The sequence below is a fragment of the Lagopus muta genome, chromosome 31 (genome assembly GCF_023343835.1).
Source record: "Lagopus muta isolate bLagMut1 chromosome 31, bLagMut1 primary, whole genome shotgun sequence".
Taxonomy (NCBI): domain Eukaryota; kingdom Metazoa; phylum Chordata; class Aves; order Galliformes; family Phasianidae; genus Lagopus; species Lagopus muta.
In genome coordinates, this window is record NC_064463.1 from 373,391 (window position 1) to 390,019 (window position 16,629).

General features: G+C 46.8%; 3 protein-coding genes and 2 pseudogenes across 5 annotated transcripts in view; 2 read left to right on the top strand and 3 right to left on the bottom strand.

Annotated features, from left to right (window-relative positions):
- LOC125686100 (zinc finger protein 660-like) overlaps positions 1-2,400 on the bottom strand; it is a 65,039-nt pseudogene extending 62,639 nt beyond the window's left edge.
- The window catches only part of LOC125686094 (zinc finger protein 501-like), a 474,399-nt gene that overhangs the window by 173,018 nt on the left and 284,752 nt on the right, over positions 1-16,629 (top strand). The window lies entirely within an intron of this gene.
- LOC125686101 (zinc finger protein 664-like) overlaps positions 1-16,629 on the bottom strand; it is a 186,064-nt gene that overhangs the window by 155,010 nt on the left and 14,425 nt on the right. The window lies entirely within an intron of this gene.
- LOC125686103 (zinc finger protein 239-like) overlaps positions 1-16,629 on the top strand; it is a 208,912-nt gene that overhangs the window by 118,091 nt on the left and 74,192 nt on the right. The window lies entirely within an intron of this gene.
- The window catches only part of LOC125686096 (zinc finger protein 383-like), a 119,350-nt pseudogene that overhangs the window by 21,060 nt on the left and 81,661 nt on the right, over positions 1-16,629 (bottom strand).

Sequence of the window (16,629 nt, forward strand, 5' to 3'; positions counted from 1 at the left end):
CTCCTCTGCATCATCAGACTCTATCCCCTTATCTTCTACCGGAGCCACTGCTGGAGCCTGGGGTGTGGAGACAGGTTCAGGAGCCACAGGAAGCTCAGGGGGTACATAAGGAGGAGGGGACCAGGGGATTTCTTCTTCCTTTCTAATATTTTCTTTTTGTCTCTTTTCTTTAAGGTTAAATAGAAAAGTTTGGGTTCCTGGAGTAGTCCATAGACTAGAGTATTCACTTTCCTCATCGCTAAATGGCTTTTTAGAATTAACATAAATATTTAAGGCCTGGCATATCCAGTCCTCAAAGGATCCAAATATTGGCCAGAATAAGCTATCTGCCCTAATTTGATTTCCCCCCCAAACTTCCGTACAATAATGGATCACTTTCTCCTTGCTCTTTCCTTTCCTCGAGGGGAAGTTTTCCCAGTACTTAATCATAAGTCCTGGTGGGCTATCTGCTGGTATATCTGGTAGTCTGCCCTTTTGTTTGGGACCACCCATGGGATCAGAAGGCTTGTTCTTCTTCTGTCCCATCTTCTGGAGTGCTCTCCTTTCACTCTCACACTCGTTCCCCTTATTCGTGACCCATGCCCTCCCAGGCTATGGGAACTGCACTACTAAAGGGTCCACACTCGCTTAGTCTCTCGCAGAGACCTCTCAGAGTCACTCACACTCCAGGATTCCCAACCCCGACTGAACGGATTCCCTTGCAACACTGCAATACTTACTCAACCACCTTGAGTTGTCATTTGGGTCTTCGTGCACAAAAATTACAGGATTCTGCAGTTTCTTTTGCTTACTTTCCTGATTTTTTGGGTTCGAAATTACAGGTCTCTGTATGGAGATCTCCCATTCCTGGCCATCCCCCAGGTTGAGGATCCCATATCAGAGTTACCTGTATCCAAGTCACGGCACCAAATTGTTTTATATTATGCCAAATAAATTGAACAATCCAATTATATATTCTGGAAATCGTTTTTTATTAAAGCAAGCAAGTAAGCAAAACAGCGCTGGGCGGCCGGGGAGTCTCTGCTCCACCAACGGCGTGCACTTTCCCTTTCCAGCTGATAGTCTTTATACAGTTCACTATCCAGTATTCATGGCTTCACAATATCTCTTGTGCAGGCGTGGTCCTGTTGTGAGGGAGCCGTCCTTTGTCTTGTCAGATGGGGAGGCCTGGGATCTTTGCAATACATCCATTCATAACCCTTACGCAGCATCTTTAAAGCTGTGTAAGTCCTGGGGTCCGTACCTTAAACTGCTGTGTTTGTTGGTGTTTCTGGATGTCTGTAGTAGGAAACTGGCCTCTGCTGTTGTTACAGTTTTCTAGTGATAAGCTTACAAATGATTTGATTAACAAACAGATTGCTCCTCTTACAAAGACACCTTGCTGACACAGATCTTCTGTAAGAGACTCATGGTTACTTTGGAGCTTCCTAAGGTTCTCTAATGTGGTTTTTTAGAGTGAATATCTGAAGGTAATCACAGCATCAGAGAATAGCCTGGGTTGAAAAGGACCACACTGACCATCCAGTTTCAAGCCCTTACTCTGTGCTGGGTCACCATTCACCAGACCTGTCTGCCTGAACAAAAGCCAAGGGAGGGGTTTGCACATCCCTAGGTGAGCCATCAGCCCGGTGCTAAGCACACAAAAGGTAACGCTGCAAGGGCCGCTAGAGGCAGATGTTGCCTGCTGGGTCCCCAAAGGGAAACTGTGGGCTGCCGGGAAGGGAAAAGGGAGTGGAAATTCCCCCCTTGGAGGATTCACATTCAGACACTCAAAAGGAAGCATCGGGGAGTTGAAAGCTTCTAGTGTGCAGAGCTGCGGAGCGAGGTAATCTCATGTCTCCCGTGGCCCACAGGGAAAAACGCAGGCTGTGTTACAGAGAGTGGATGGGGCAGCAGAGCACGCTGAGCTCCTCTGCTCACTTCCTCGCTGTCCTAGCTCCAACCCCTTCCTGTGGCCCTCGGAGCCCAAGCCGGGCTGCAACACGCCTGGGAACCCCTGCTCCCGTCCCCTCGGGGGTCTGTTCACAAGGGGAGGGAGAACTTCCTGCAGCTCGGGGACAGTCCCACACAGCGTGAGGGGGTGTGTTAAAAAAAAGCACACAGAACAAAGAGAGTAAGGGATACAAGCAACCAAACAACAACTACTATGGAACAAAATCTAATTAGTATTAATACCATTTGATGATAAGAAGTCTGTAGCCTAATTTAAAAAGAATCCCTTTCTTTCTTGACCTCCCAAAGCTGCAGGTCATCTACTAGTCCTCAAGTAGTGCTGTAGCCCTCCCCAGTCCCTGCTTCGAAACCGGGTTCACGTGGAAGAGAAAAATGCTTGCAGCTGCTCTGCACGAGCCACGAAGGGCTCCTACCTTGGGTGCGGAGCAGGCTGCTCCCGCCTCTGGTGCAGGCAACCGGGCTCCTAGGAGTCGCGGAGAACAGAGGATGCCGAGTGCCCTCAGCCCGGAGCTGGCCGCAGCACGGCCTCGCCGCTCCTCCTGCCACCGCGGTGCTGCCCGGACGGCTTCCAGCCAGGCTCTGGCCGCTTCGGCACAGCCTCAGGTCCAGGCAGCAATACCCACAGCGAGCACGCCCCGAGCCGGCTGCCGGGCCTTGGGCAGTTTCACAGCTCGTTCTCATGGCACATCTGCCCCCTGGGGGAGGAATGGAGGTAAAGGGGCTGTGTTTTGTGACACTAATGAAGCATCGCTCTCTGCTGGGTCTCTGCTTCCTTTGCTGGGGACATTCGCACATCCTTGTGGTCACACATCCCCACGTTGCTGCCCTGCCGTTCCTTTAACTCCTCTCACCCGTGAGCAGCTCTCAGCAAGAGGCAATCTCCGGCTGCCTGCTCTCGAGGGCAGCATCTCCCTGCAGCTGGGTCACTTCCTCACTGAGCGCTGCCCATGGCACTGATGTCACGTTTCTACTCACTGAGCAAGTGAGTGCTATTTCGAACAACTTCCTATCCTGCTTTCTCAATTCGATCTTCCCTGCAAGGCATGAGCATGGTTAAGCTCTCTGCTGTACGAGGGCCGGCTCTGCTGTTTGCTGCTGTAGATCTACAGACTTTAAGGCCACCCAGAAGGAACCACCCTCGGGGTAACTTGGGGTTTGTGTCCAGGAAAGACTGCTTCCAGTTCTATTGCATTTTCTGTGGGCCAAAGGTGGGCTCCAAGTTTCACTTGGCAATGTTTAAACTCTACACAACTTTCTGCAGAGGATGTTCCTCTGAACTTTGCTGTGATCACAGCCGCATCTCTTTCCTTTCTGCTGATAACCCAGCTGTACACATGACCAAAAGTATTTCCTCCGCTCACATCAAGGCTTTCCAGAATGCCATGGTTCAGAAACACATCCAAAGGGACTGTATCCCGATGGCAGGGAGGGTCTACAGATACTCTTCTGATTCTGCTCTTGAGAAGAAAAAAAAGAAAACAAAAAACAAAAGAAAGAAAACAAGCAAGCTAACAAAGAATCCCACCCTGGTCCAGTTTGGGACATTATTTATCAGCTTCTTCCAAGTGTTCTCACTTCCATCCCACTGAAGGCTAAGTGGAACTTCCATATGTGTGGATGTTCACAGATCATGGCCTGAACAGGCGACTTGCCTGTGAGAAAGGGTTTATGTGAGCTTTGTGTCCTGGTTGTGACAGTAGTCCACCTCATGACATCATGCAACAGACTGTTGGTATAGAGATGGAGTACACTGCAGAGCTGTACTGCCTGTTGTGGTGTTCTCTAGAAGTCTCCCATCAGTTCTGATTCTCCAAGAGGAGGATACACTGAGATGTGCTACATTTCCCAAGGGCCTCCACATGACCTACAATTGATGGGGCTGGGGGTGAAGCTTCTTTTGTGTTGTGGCAGCACAGCGTGCAGCATGGTCGTACCTTTGTGAGAAACGCTCAGCTTCAATCCCTATGAATCACAGCATCATAGAATGGGCCTGGGTTGGAAAGGACCTCAAAGATCATCTAAGCAGAACCAACCTCTCTGTATTCTCAGAGAGCTTTGTTGGAAAGCTTATCAGGACTGCAGGACTTGGATTGCAAACACGTGCTTGAAGTGCGGGCGGACTGCCCATCTCCTGACAAGTCTGTAAACTTTGTGAGTCTTTTGAAAAGGGGAAAGAAATACATGTATCTATTTGTTTTCTCTTGTAGAACTGTTCTTCAAGAGATTGCCTTCCACCAATTTTCCTCCTTTCATACTCAGAACATACTGGTCTTTATTAAGCTCACCACTCTATTCTATGGAGCTGCAGGTATTTATAGTAAAAATGTTGTGTCCATTTTGAGTGAAGTGTGAGTCAGACAAACTCAAAAAAGAAGAGTGAATAAGCCAGGAGTAAAGTGTGAGTAAAGATGAAGAAAAGTTTGATTCCACCTTGAGTAAAGTGTGAGTCAAAAACGCACAAAAAAGAAGTGTGAGTAAACCCGGAGTAAAGTGCGAGTGGAATTGGAGTGAAGTGTGAGGTAACACCAAGTGAAGCCAATCAGAGCCCTGAGATGCTCTTTCTTCTTCTAGTGGTGTTCTTGGTTTTCATGCTGCTTGTCTTGCTCCACAGCTGCTGCTCTGAACAGTTTTCTCTTGTGTTCCCACAATTCCCCCTTTTTTTGTTTATTCACAAACTTTTACTATACTATAAAATAATAACACTAATTATATTAATTGTACAATCATTATAACTGAATCAAGGCCTCAATTGACAGTACTCTAAAGAGACAAGGCAAACAGCATATTGCTGCTAATCTACTGAAAACAACAAACGTGTTTGGTCTGCAGCCCAACTTTCTGCAACCTGGAAATAAATTCCTGAGTGTCCCGTTCTACGTTAATCTCTAACTGATTAGAAAGAGGTCTTCAACTGTTCTATTGAAAGTTAGTGGCTGTATCAATATTCGAGGGCAAATGTGCTAGAGTATCACTAGGGGCGTTCTTACTTTCTGACCCTAGAGAAACAACAACCTGCAGAAAAAGAGAGAGAAAAAACATGGTGGTGGTGAATGCGATAGGCAGTGCCAGCAGGGCGTCCCCTGCTTCAAGGTGCACTTTTCCTCTCCCACCCACATCAGATTCTCTTGCTTTTCTTCATCTCAGGGTCTGAAGGGTACTTCCCATTTGTACACTGCATCCGCATGGCCACTGCGAGATACAGAGCCCAAGTGGAACACCTACTTGCAAAATACATCCTGATTACTGAGATGAAAGAGAGTTAATCATCCTACAATACAGGGTCATCCCTTTCCTGGGATTCCTTTCCAGGTTTTGTCTTGAAGACTATTTGGTAGGCTGACAGCATCATAACTGAGCATTAGTAATACATTAGAAGAGCTATTCCCGTACATCCTAGCATTGGAAACATTAAATCCTATTAATTCACATTCAATCAATTACTAAAATAAAGGAAGCACTCAACCGCATCAACACAACAGGAAATTCGCACCCTATATTATACGTTTGCAATACAGCAAGCTACAAGGCAACAGCAAACAATAAGAAGCACAGGCCAGTCGTTTCAAGTCTGGTATCAGTCTCTCTCATGATCATCAGTCTTTCTCATGGTCGTCTCACATCCTGGTGCTGTCCCTTTTGTGGAATGCTTGCTCGCAATATTACAAAGAGGGGTAAACATGGCCGAGCTGCGTCCACCACTCCTCCACAATTCCCCCTTTTTCTTTTTGCGCAAGCTAGACAGCAGCAGGCATTTTGTTGAGCAAGTGTTTTACAATTCCGATACCTATACTAATCATTGTAATACCTAAAACAATCATTAGGGGAGCGCGAAAACCTCTCTTTCCCAAACCTTGCAGCCATGCGGTAATACTCCATCCCTCTAGCCATTTGTCCAGCAGACTGACATCTTGCTGCATCTTATGTGCATGTCCTTTCAAATATGTGATGGCCTTGTGAACTGACTCACTGTGGTCACTTAAATGCAGCACATACCATCAAAATCCTTGCATCCGTGTCCCTGTGCTAATAGCAAAGAATCAATGGCAGCTCTATTTTGCAGCAAGGCATGGCATAAGCTACTTTGATGCAATAATAATTGCTCTAAAATACCAGTAGTTACATGAAGTTGTTTTTCTGCCCAGCATGCTAAGCAAGCTACAGTGTTTTTTGTGCATTCCCATCAACAACCCCTGGTATAAAGACAGCTAAAGCCACCTGTGCAGCCACAGATAATAACTCCACATTGTCGTTGTGATCTGGCAGTAGACCTATGCTACGTTTGGAACAGATGACATGCATTTCCAGGTCTATAAATATCTAAGGTGTGGGGGGCAGAATGGCGAGGCCGGACTCTTTCCAGTGGTGAGTGGAGACAGGATAAGGGGAAACGGCCGGAAACTGCAGCATAGGAAGTTCTGCACCAATGTGTGCAAGAACTTCTTTACAGTGAGGGTGACGGAGCACTGGAACAGGCTGCCCAGGGAGGTGGTGGAGTCTCCTTCTCTGGAGATGTTCAAGACCTGCCTGGATGCCGACCTGTGCGACCTGGTATAGGGAACCTGCTTTGGCAGGGGGGTTGGACTCAATGGTCTCTGGAGGTCCCTTCCAACCTCTACAATTCTGTGATTTCCTGGAAAGTGAGAGAAAATATAGCAAGTTTGCCAATGTAACATGGACCCCCAGAGGCATTTCCTGGTATACCCTGCCAGGCACAATCCCCACATATTAGAAAATACCCGGGTAGTGGTGCTTTCAGCTTCTGTGGGCCGATCAAAATTTGTGTGGTGTTCCATCCAAACCCAACTGCTCCTAGTGTGGTTTGGACCATAGTATTGGACTGATAAGCCAGCAACAATGCCTGCACCGTGCCTCTACTGAACAGTCTACTTGCTTAGGAGATACTATGGTCCATGTTTGGTTCCCTTGTGGTTTTCCAGGCAAAGGGATTCAAAATGAGTAACTCCTAATAGCCAGTTGCCATACTGAGTGTGTATAATTGCCAAACATGAAACTTGTTTTCTTCCATCCTGTAGTTGTTGAGCTCCAAGAAGATTCAATTCCTGTGGGTCCCAGGGTATAGTGGTATTGAGACCCTTAAGAAGCTTGAAAGAACAATCACCTGGAGTATCCAATATATTGCAACTATCTGTGGAGTAAGCAGGTAAGTCAGAATCACTGAGAAACAGCATCCATATAAAACAAATTTGGGAGGGATCAGTGGCAGAAGCAAGCACTAGCAGAAGTCGGTACAGGCTGTTGATTGAGCTCAGGTGACCCACATGTTTTGCCGCGGGTTGATTTGCTGTGGTTCAGGTAGTGCTTCCACGCCAAGGGCAAACACTGCAAGCAGGAATCCAAATAGGGCCATCATCTGTGGAAAGACAAAAATAACCTCTTCCTACAAATATGAGAGTACTTGGGCCCTTCCAATCTCCAGTCAAAGGATCTTCGTACGATACTTTAGCAGACCCAGATAGCACTCCCATGCTTGTGCCTGAATGATGCAAGGCTGTAGCAGGTACCGATGAACCTCCTCATTCAGAAAGGCAGTTAAGGGAGAAGAGAGCGCTCATGAGGCGATCCGGCACATCACGTGTATCGCTCATTCGGCTTAGCTGTGTTTTAGCGTAGCATGTGTGCAGTCTATGGTAGCCTGACCTGTAGGAGTATGTGGGATCCTGAACTTGTGTTGAACTCCCCACTTTTGCAAAATAAACTGTACTGACTGCAACTTATAGGCTGGCCCATTATCTGTTTTAATTTGTTTTGGAACTCCCAGGATAGCAAAACATGCAATCCCATGTTTAATGACATATTTAGCAGATTCACCCACTGAAGGAGAAGCCCATAGAAAGTCAGAGTAAGTATCAATAGTGACTTGTATATATTGCAGTTGGCCAAACTCTGCAATATGGGTGACATCCATTTGCCACACTTCCAATGCTCGTAAGCCTCGGGGATTGGTCCCCAGCCCAAGGCCACCGTTATGGTGACTGCACTGTGGACATGTTTGTACTATCAACCTTGCATCATTCATGCCAATATTAAACTGTCTGTGCAAACCACGGGCATTTTGATGAAACATCTCATGAGAGAGAGGTATGAGCAACATCAAACAGATTAACAGGGGTCACCATAACTAATGCTACAGGATTACCCTCTCTAAACCAAGTGTATTTAGCTCTCTGCAAATGTGGATGACACAATATGGTTCCTTTCTTTGCTGTAATATATGTTTAAGGTGTAAAAACAGAGAGATAAGCCACACATTGTTGTTCTTAATGTGGGCGTCCTCAATTCTTTGACATACGCCAGCCACGTAGAGGGAATCAGTTACAGCATTCAGGGGTTCATTTGGCCACGCAGTAAAAGCCCATAAAATCATTACTAGTTCCATAGTTTGCAAACTGTCTTGCAGCTCTGTTGGCACAATCTGATGCTTCCAACTATTGTCCCACCACACACACACATCTCCATGGCTTCAGCATCAGTATATACTGTGCAACTATTCGCCGGTCACCTTGAATACCAAGGTATTTCAATCCAGTCAGTTTTTTCCAGGAACTGCACTACTTGCTGATCTGGGAATTCCATATGCCAACGACCAGGGTACCCTTCTAAAGCCAACTGTAAGGAGAGGGAATTATGGTACACCCATTCTGCCCACATCGAGGTAAAGGGTAAACTAATATCATCAAGTTCTTGCCCCGCTATGCTGAGACATCTGTCTCTGCCCATACAAATTAGTTCAGCTACTATATCAATAAGTCATCAAAGACTGAGCAGGGGGAAACAGCCATTCCAGCAAAAAATAAAACAAACAAACAAAAAAACACAGATGGAAAGTACAAGATTGTTTAGTAGGCCAGTTTTGAGGAGAAGTGTGCCTTTTACAGTTGTCCGTCAGTGGTATTCTGCCTTGACCAACCTCCCCCTTTTTCTTTTGCCATTGACAGATGACTGCAAAAGTGTGTCTTTCCTGGACATACACAAGAGAAATGTCGTGAAGTAGGGATTGACGATGGCCAGCTGCCGATTGAATTTGGGTGGTGATCTGGACTAGAGCCTGCTCAGCCTCAGGCGTCAGTACGATTGCATCATTAGCACATCTCCTCCTTAACAACTGTAACAACGGTTCCAGTTGTGTGTTAGAAATGCTGACCAATTGCCATAGCCATTGTAAGTGACCTAAAAGCGTTTGAAAGTCGGTGAGTGTAGAAATAACAATTTTCAATTCTGCAGTCTGAGGGTATATCATAGCATCTGACAGTTTCCAACCCAGATTTAACATAGGAAATGTGTGTTGCACTTTCTCCGGTGCCACCGTAAGGCCAAATTGAGAGAGATGGGAGATTAATTGCATTTCCCAGCTATTATCAAAAGGCTGTTCCTGACAGCACAGGATGTCATCCCCGTAATGATAAATGATCATATGAGGGTTTGCTTTACAAATAGGTTGCAAGGCAGTGGCTACGAACAGCTGACACAGTCGGAGAATTCTTCAAGCCTTGAGGCAGTACAACACATTCATGCCAAGAGGCTGGCTCTGCTTTATTGACAGATGGCACAGAGAAAGCAAAACACATACAGCCTCTCTTGTGATGTGTCTCCCATATTCCCCCTTTTTTGTTTATGAAGAATGGATTTCAATGTGAGATGAGTACGCTCAATGATAGCTTGTCCAGTGGGAGAATGAGGAATGCCTGCAATGTCTAACACCCCATACTTGGAGGAAAGTTCAAATGGCTTTAAAGTATAAGCAAGTCCGTTATAAGCTTTAACCAAGATGCATGCAGGGCTGCAGAGACACAGCACCAAGCGACGTAGGGTTGAGTAAACCATAAGTAAAGGGTTAGTAAATGTGGCGTAAAGTGTGAGTAGAACCAGAGTAAGAAATGAGCTCACCCGGAGTTGAGTAAGAATAATCCCAGAGCAAAGAGTGTGCAAGCCTGGTGAAAAGCGTGAGCAAATCCTGGTGAAAACTGTGTCTAAACCAGGAGTAAAGTGTGAGTAAACTCAGAGTAAAGAGTAAGAAACACCTGGAGTAAACTGTGGAAAGGCTTGGAAGAGAGAGCATGCACACCTGGAGTAGGATGTCAGTAAAACCCGGATAAAACTGTGAGTAAATCAGGAGTAAAGTGTGAGTAAATTTGAAGAAAAGTTGTAATCCATCCTGAGTAAAGTGTGAGTCAAAGAGTCAAAGACACCAAAAAGAAGTGCATGTAAACCCGGAGAGACATGCAAGTAAACTCGGAGTACAGTGTGAGTTAATACCAAGTCAAGTTTGAAGAAACCCAGAGTAAAGGGTTAGTAAACGCCAAGTAAATGGTGAGTAAAACCAGACTAAGGTTGAGTCCACCTGCTGTAGAGTAGGAGTAATCCCAGAGCAGAGAGTGTGCAAGCCTGGTGCAAAGTGTGAGTAAATCCCAGTGAAAACTGTGAATAAACCAGGAGGGATGGGTGAGTAAGCTTGGAGTACAGTATGAGAAACACCCGGAGTAAAGTGTGGGTAGGCTTGGAGGAGAGAGTGTACACACCCAGAGTAGGGTGTCAGTAAAAACGGGAGAAAAGTGTGAGTAAACCCAGAGTGAAGTGTGAGTAAAGTTATGAAAATTTGAGAAACCCTGGAGTAAAGTGCAAGTCAAACACACTCAAAAAAGAAGTGTGAGTAAACTCCATTTGGTGAGCTTCTCTGTCATCTAGCAACAAACACACTGTTGGCCCCAGTGTCCCAACATCAAAGTGACCAGGTGGCAATGAGTTCCTTTGTGTGCTGTGCAAAATCTTTCCTCTTTCATCCAGCAGGAAATGCGATTGCAGACATACTGGAGGACCTGCAGGAAAGTGGTGTGGACGAAAGGCGGTGGGGTGGTGTGTGTGTGGAAGAAATCAGAAGGGATGTCCAAGGAGGCCTGGAGCAAGGTCAGGGTGAGCACATCATGAAGCCACTGGGAAAGGGTCTGCAAAAGACAGGAAGGAGCCCACTGGCCTTCAACATAGGTCAAAAAGAGCCTGAAGAATCCAGGAGCAAGGATGAGTACCAGAAAAAAAAAGCAGAATCCATGCACTGAGTGTGGAAATAGCTTTGAAAAAGATTCCAGCAGCATTAACCACCAGTGCATGCGCTCAGGAATGAATCCATACAAGTACTGTGACTGTGAGAAGAGCTTCAGAAGGAGATCCCACCTCACCTACCACCAATGCATCCACACAGGAGAGAGACCCTACAGGTGTTCTCAGTGTGGAAAGAACTTCAAAAGCAGTTCCCACCTCACCTACCACTAGCGCTTCCACACACTAGCAATACCCTACATGTGCTCTGAGCATTGGAAGAGCTTCAAAAGTAGTTCTGAACTGAAGTGCCACGAGTGCTTCACACAGGAGAGAGAACCTTTCAGTGTCCTGAGTGTGCAAAGATCATTGTGGGTGATGGCAACCCTGGTTGTAGGGCTCCCATGGGCTCCATTATTTTCCTAATTTTCCTCAAATTGTGTAAGAGCCTCCATCTTCCTGATTTCTTTTTATAATGAATATGGCGGTATTCCACAGGCTTGTGGAACAAACAATATGTCCTGCTTCAAATTGTTCTAGAACTAGTTTTTGGGCCTCTAATAACTTTTCCTGAGTTAGCAGCCACTGATCCACCCATACTGGGTTACCAGTTTTCCATTGTAACTTTATGGGTTGAGGCCGCTGCTCAGTGGCCGCGACTGATAAATTGCTGATGGCGAAACCAACCTGAAATGAAGTTGAGCCATCACGTCCCGACCAATCAAGGAAGGACTGTAGGTCGTACCTTGGCTACCTGGTCATCAATAATCATTTTGACATCCACTGTACTTTTAGGCCTACCTGTTGATATCCAATGCCTACTACTGCATTATTGACTGGGACCGCTGGCCAGGCAGGCCATCTGTCAAAATTTAGGATGGTGACATCTGCCCATGAATCCAAGAGAGCCTTTATGACAACCTCCTCTTTGAAGTCTTTCTGGTGCATGCGTACTTTGACCGTGGGCCCATTCTGCATGCTAAACGACAACATCGCCAATCCCCCAGTACTACCAAATCCATGATCCCCTCTGTTTCTATCACTAACCACATGCCATTTTTGTTCAAGTGGAATCAGCTGCACAATTTGAGATCCTGCAGGGATAAAGACAGGTGGGTTTAAAATGTAACATCTGACCATGATCACTCCTGTATAAGTCTGCGTCAATAACCCCTGGAACAACAAGAATCCCTTTAATAGAAGCTGATAATCGACCCACCAGTAAGGCGCCATATATCTTGCCTTGAATTATGATTGGGCCAGTTATTGTGGTAGCTATTTTTACCGGGTTTTGATCAATCAATGTTGTGCTTACTGCGGTAACCAAGTCTGATCCCAGACTCCCTCGGGTGGCTGGCTGTCATTGTTTCCCTGACCCTATCTACAGGCTAAAGTTGCATGTGAGGCATTCTTGCAGTTTTTGCACCAAACCTGTTCTCTACATTGTTTCCTAATATGTCCCCTGTTTCTACACCTAAAGCATGACCCTTGTGACTCAGCCCTCTCCTTCATCCCCAATGGCCTTAGTGCAGCTGCTAAAGTGGCAGTGACTGATTCAGCTGAGGTACGCATTGATTGTTCCACTGCTCTCCCAATCATAGCTGCAGATGCGTCTGCACCAGATTGGTTCACCTTCTCTATCATATCTGCTACACTGGCTGATCGTGGCAACTGCAATAGGATACTCTGCGTTTTTCCATTGGCCTTCTCTACTGCTAATGTTTTCAGCATAATTTCCTTGGCTTCTGGGGTGAGGCTGGGTTCAGGCATTAGGGAGTCTGTTAATTTGTCTATAAAGGAGGAAAATGGTTCCCCATCCGTCCGCTTAATTGTAACGTAGTGTGGTTGCACCTCTTTCAAGGGCACAAATTGCAAAGCCATTCGAGAGCAGCGCATGCTTTCCCATAGAATGGGTGCAGGGAAAGTCATCTGAACCTGAGTGGTTGTATAATTGCCCATCCCCATTAACATATCTGGGGTAACATTAGCAAGTGGGTCACCCGAGGTCTATTTACTCTGGTCGAAGCCTCACACTCTGTCCGCCAGGCCTTTTCCCACACCATCAATTGTGAGGGTCAGCAAATCAGTTTCATTATATGCTTAATATCTTCTGGCACCATCATATTCGTGGACCATAACCATTGTAACATTTGCCTGGCTGCCCATAATCAGCCACAGTATTACATAACTGTTGTAGCAGCTTCCAGTCTATTTGTACATATTTGGCGACCTGCCCGTTCCTGTGCCCAGGCTGATGAATTACCAGATATGCCCCTTGTGTTAACGACCTGACCACCCCCCATTCTCCTTCCAGGACTGCATCCCTTATTATTGCTGACCATTCTTCACCCCCCATAGGTTGTACGCTTAAGCCACCACATCCCCCCAGTCTCCCGCCAACTCTCCTTTCCCGAGAGGTGGCTTCATCATTGCTGGATGACGATTCCCCCGATTTGGGATTCAGAAGAATCGGCCGTGCTGGCAGCCTGGGGCAGGTAGATTGATCTGATCCATCCATCACGGATGGGGTAGGCAGCAATGGGGTGGTGGGCTCAGTCTTTTTGGGGCAGTCCAATGAGGCGAATTTGGATTGCAAGCTTCAGCTTCCGGCATAATTGGTGGGGTTGATGGTTCAAAGACTGACTGTCCTCCCACCCCGAACACCGATTCTGTCATCTTACTGCCTTCAGCCAGGTCTAAAACTTGCATCACATTCTGGGCAGTATTTTTCTCTACCTGGTATTTCTTTAGGCAGTTAATAACCTCCCGCCAAGGGCCCTGCATCCTTTTTTCCCACTTTTCTCCATCTATTACAGCGTCCCAAATAGCATCACCGAAATCTCGCCACTCCTTAATTTCAAAAAGACCTGTACTGAATCATTGAAATGCCCTTTTGCCCGGCCCATTGTAACTAATGCAGATAGGACTTTGGCACTGAGCTTTATGCCTCACTTCTCTAAGAAGCTCGCTGGTAATGACAGAGCTACCTCCAGCTCCATGTTGTCTTCCTTCCCGGATTTAGCGCACACTCACTCGACTGACATTGTTCCTCCCATAGCAAAGCCCCAAAGCTTTTCAGACTGCCTCTGCTCCCTGTTTGGGCGCCATTTGGGAGCAGGATTGTGGGATCTTAGAGACGACTAGATACCAGTTAGCAGCTAAGTCCAACCTTTAATGGTAGAGCATCAGAGTATATAACCTTACAGTACACCTGTCGCCTTCTCATTGGGCACTACTCATTTACGTCAACCTGTAACCATGAGAATGTGAAGTTCCCTGCTACGCCTACTTCCCATAACAGCTTCCTCATACAGCTTAACTTGCAACTAGTTGTTTACTCAAATTGACTTACAAGGCTATCATGTCCTTGATACTCTGAACATGGCCTTGGTTTTCAAGCCAGTCCTCAACACATGTGCAAGGCTGTTAGGTGTTACTGGTTTCTCCCATTGGCATCCAAAATTGGAGGCCCTGTGTGCTGCAGCATCATCAGCATGAGTGAGAGGTGGTGGGAACGGTCCTGTGACGGGTGTGCTGTGTGTGATGGATGGCTCTGGGCTCTGCAGGCTGGAGATGCAGGGCAGGTGAGATGGGATGGGGCTGCTGCGTGTACTGGTGGGCTGGATGGAATGGAGCTTACAGTTCTGCTCACAGGAGCAGACTTACTCTCCATCTTGCTTAGGGGACTAAATATCACTCAGAGGGCAAAATACAGTGTGAGGGCCATCATTTTGCTTCTCAAACTTCCTACTGCTGCTGATGTTATCTACAGTGACAATGTCTCACATTGTTTGAGTGAGGAAATGCAAAACTGTGCAGTCAGAACTCTTGCCTCTAGAAGAACATTTAGAATGCAGGGCAGGGGGCCAGACAGGGCACTGCATCAATATCAGTGCCACCAAAAAAGGATGGACAGTCTCAGCAACTGGGGGCCCCTGGCTGGGGAGTACTGAGGCTCCCTTTTGCTGCCTGGCTGAAGGCGCAGTGTCTTGATCAAGGCTTTGGGTATTCTGATTTTGTGCAGGAAGAAATGGGGTGTGTGGGCTACTGATGGACTCGGACTGAGCAAGTGAGGCACACGTGTGCTGGGGAGCAAGCTCTCTGGAATGATTACCAAGTCTTTAAACAAGGTCCAAAGAGGCAAGAGAGGGGAATTCAAAGTGGTAGAGATGGGCTGAGGGATGTTGTCACTGTTGGAGATTGCAGAGAAAACCTCTGAGCTGTCCCATAGGATCATGCAGGGACTCCTCAGAGAAGGTCATGTTGCCAATACCCCATCCAAAATCTTCCTGTGTCCCTCCAAGTTTAAATGCACCTGCTGCTTCCCTGAAGTGCCTGTAGACCAGTGTGCATAGCATGGGAAATAAACAGGATGAGCTGGAGATCTGTGTACAGTTGCAGGGCCATGATTTCACTGCAGTCAAGGAGATGTGGTGAGACAGTTCATGTGACTGAATGCTGCCATGGAGGGCTGTGTCCTTTTCAGGAACGATAGGCTGGGGAAGCGAGGTGGAGGAGTTGCCCTTTATGTGAGAGAGCTACTGGAATGTATTGAGGTGCACCTGTGAGAGGGTGAAGAACGTGTGGAGTGCTTCTGGGTGGGAATGAAGAGCAGGGCTGGTATGGCTGACACTGTTGTGGGGTGTACTCCAGTCACCAGATCAGGAGGATGAAGTCAATGAGGCCTTCTACACACAGCTGGAAGTGAAATAGCCTTGCAATCCCATGCACTGGTTGTCATGGGGGACATGAATCATCCACATATCTGCTGGGTAAACAACATGCCCAGGCACACACAGTCCAGACGGATCCTGCAATGCACTGAGGAAAATGTTGTCACGCAGCTGTTGGAGAAGCCAACAAGGAGTGGGGTGATTTTAGACCTTGTTCTTTCCAGCAGGTATGGGCTTGTTAGGGATGAGAAGTTTGGGGGCAGCTTGCGATGCAGCAATCATGAGATGGTGGTGTTCAAGATCTTGGGTGGAAGAAGTAAGGGAAAAAGTGGGATTGCTGCCCTGGACTTTCAGAGAGCCCACTGCAACAATTTCTGGGACCTACTTGGAGGTGTTTCATGGGCTCGGGTGCTAGAAGGTAAGGGAGCTAATGAGAGGTAGCCAACATTTAAACAGCACTTCTTCCAAGCTCAGGATCGGTGCAACCCTAAGAGTAGAAAATCAGGGAATGGATGCAGGAGGCCTGCGTGGATGAGCAAGGAGTTCATGGATAAGATCAAAGGGAAGAAGAGGGTTTAGGAAAAGTTGAAAAAAGGGCATGTCCCCTTGGGGGGAGTACAGGAGTGTTGTCAGAGCCTGCAGAGAAGTAATGGGGAAGGCCAAAGCTCACATTGAGGCAAAGCTAGTGAAGGAGATAAGGGATAATAAGCAGGGTGATCTTCTTACTCATTTTAATTTCTCTTTCCTTTTCCTCCTTTTCTCTGAAAGCTTTAAAGTAATTCAAGCCTTCTGTGGTTTCCTTATATAGCATACAGCTTAGACAGATACAATTGTGAGAGGGTCGACGCATGAAGGATTACCATTTTGTGGAAATCTCCTGAAAGACTACAAGAGGAACATGGCTGGAAAAGGACCTTAGAAGTGATTCTTTCTGCACAAACTGACAGGTCAG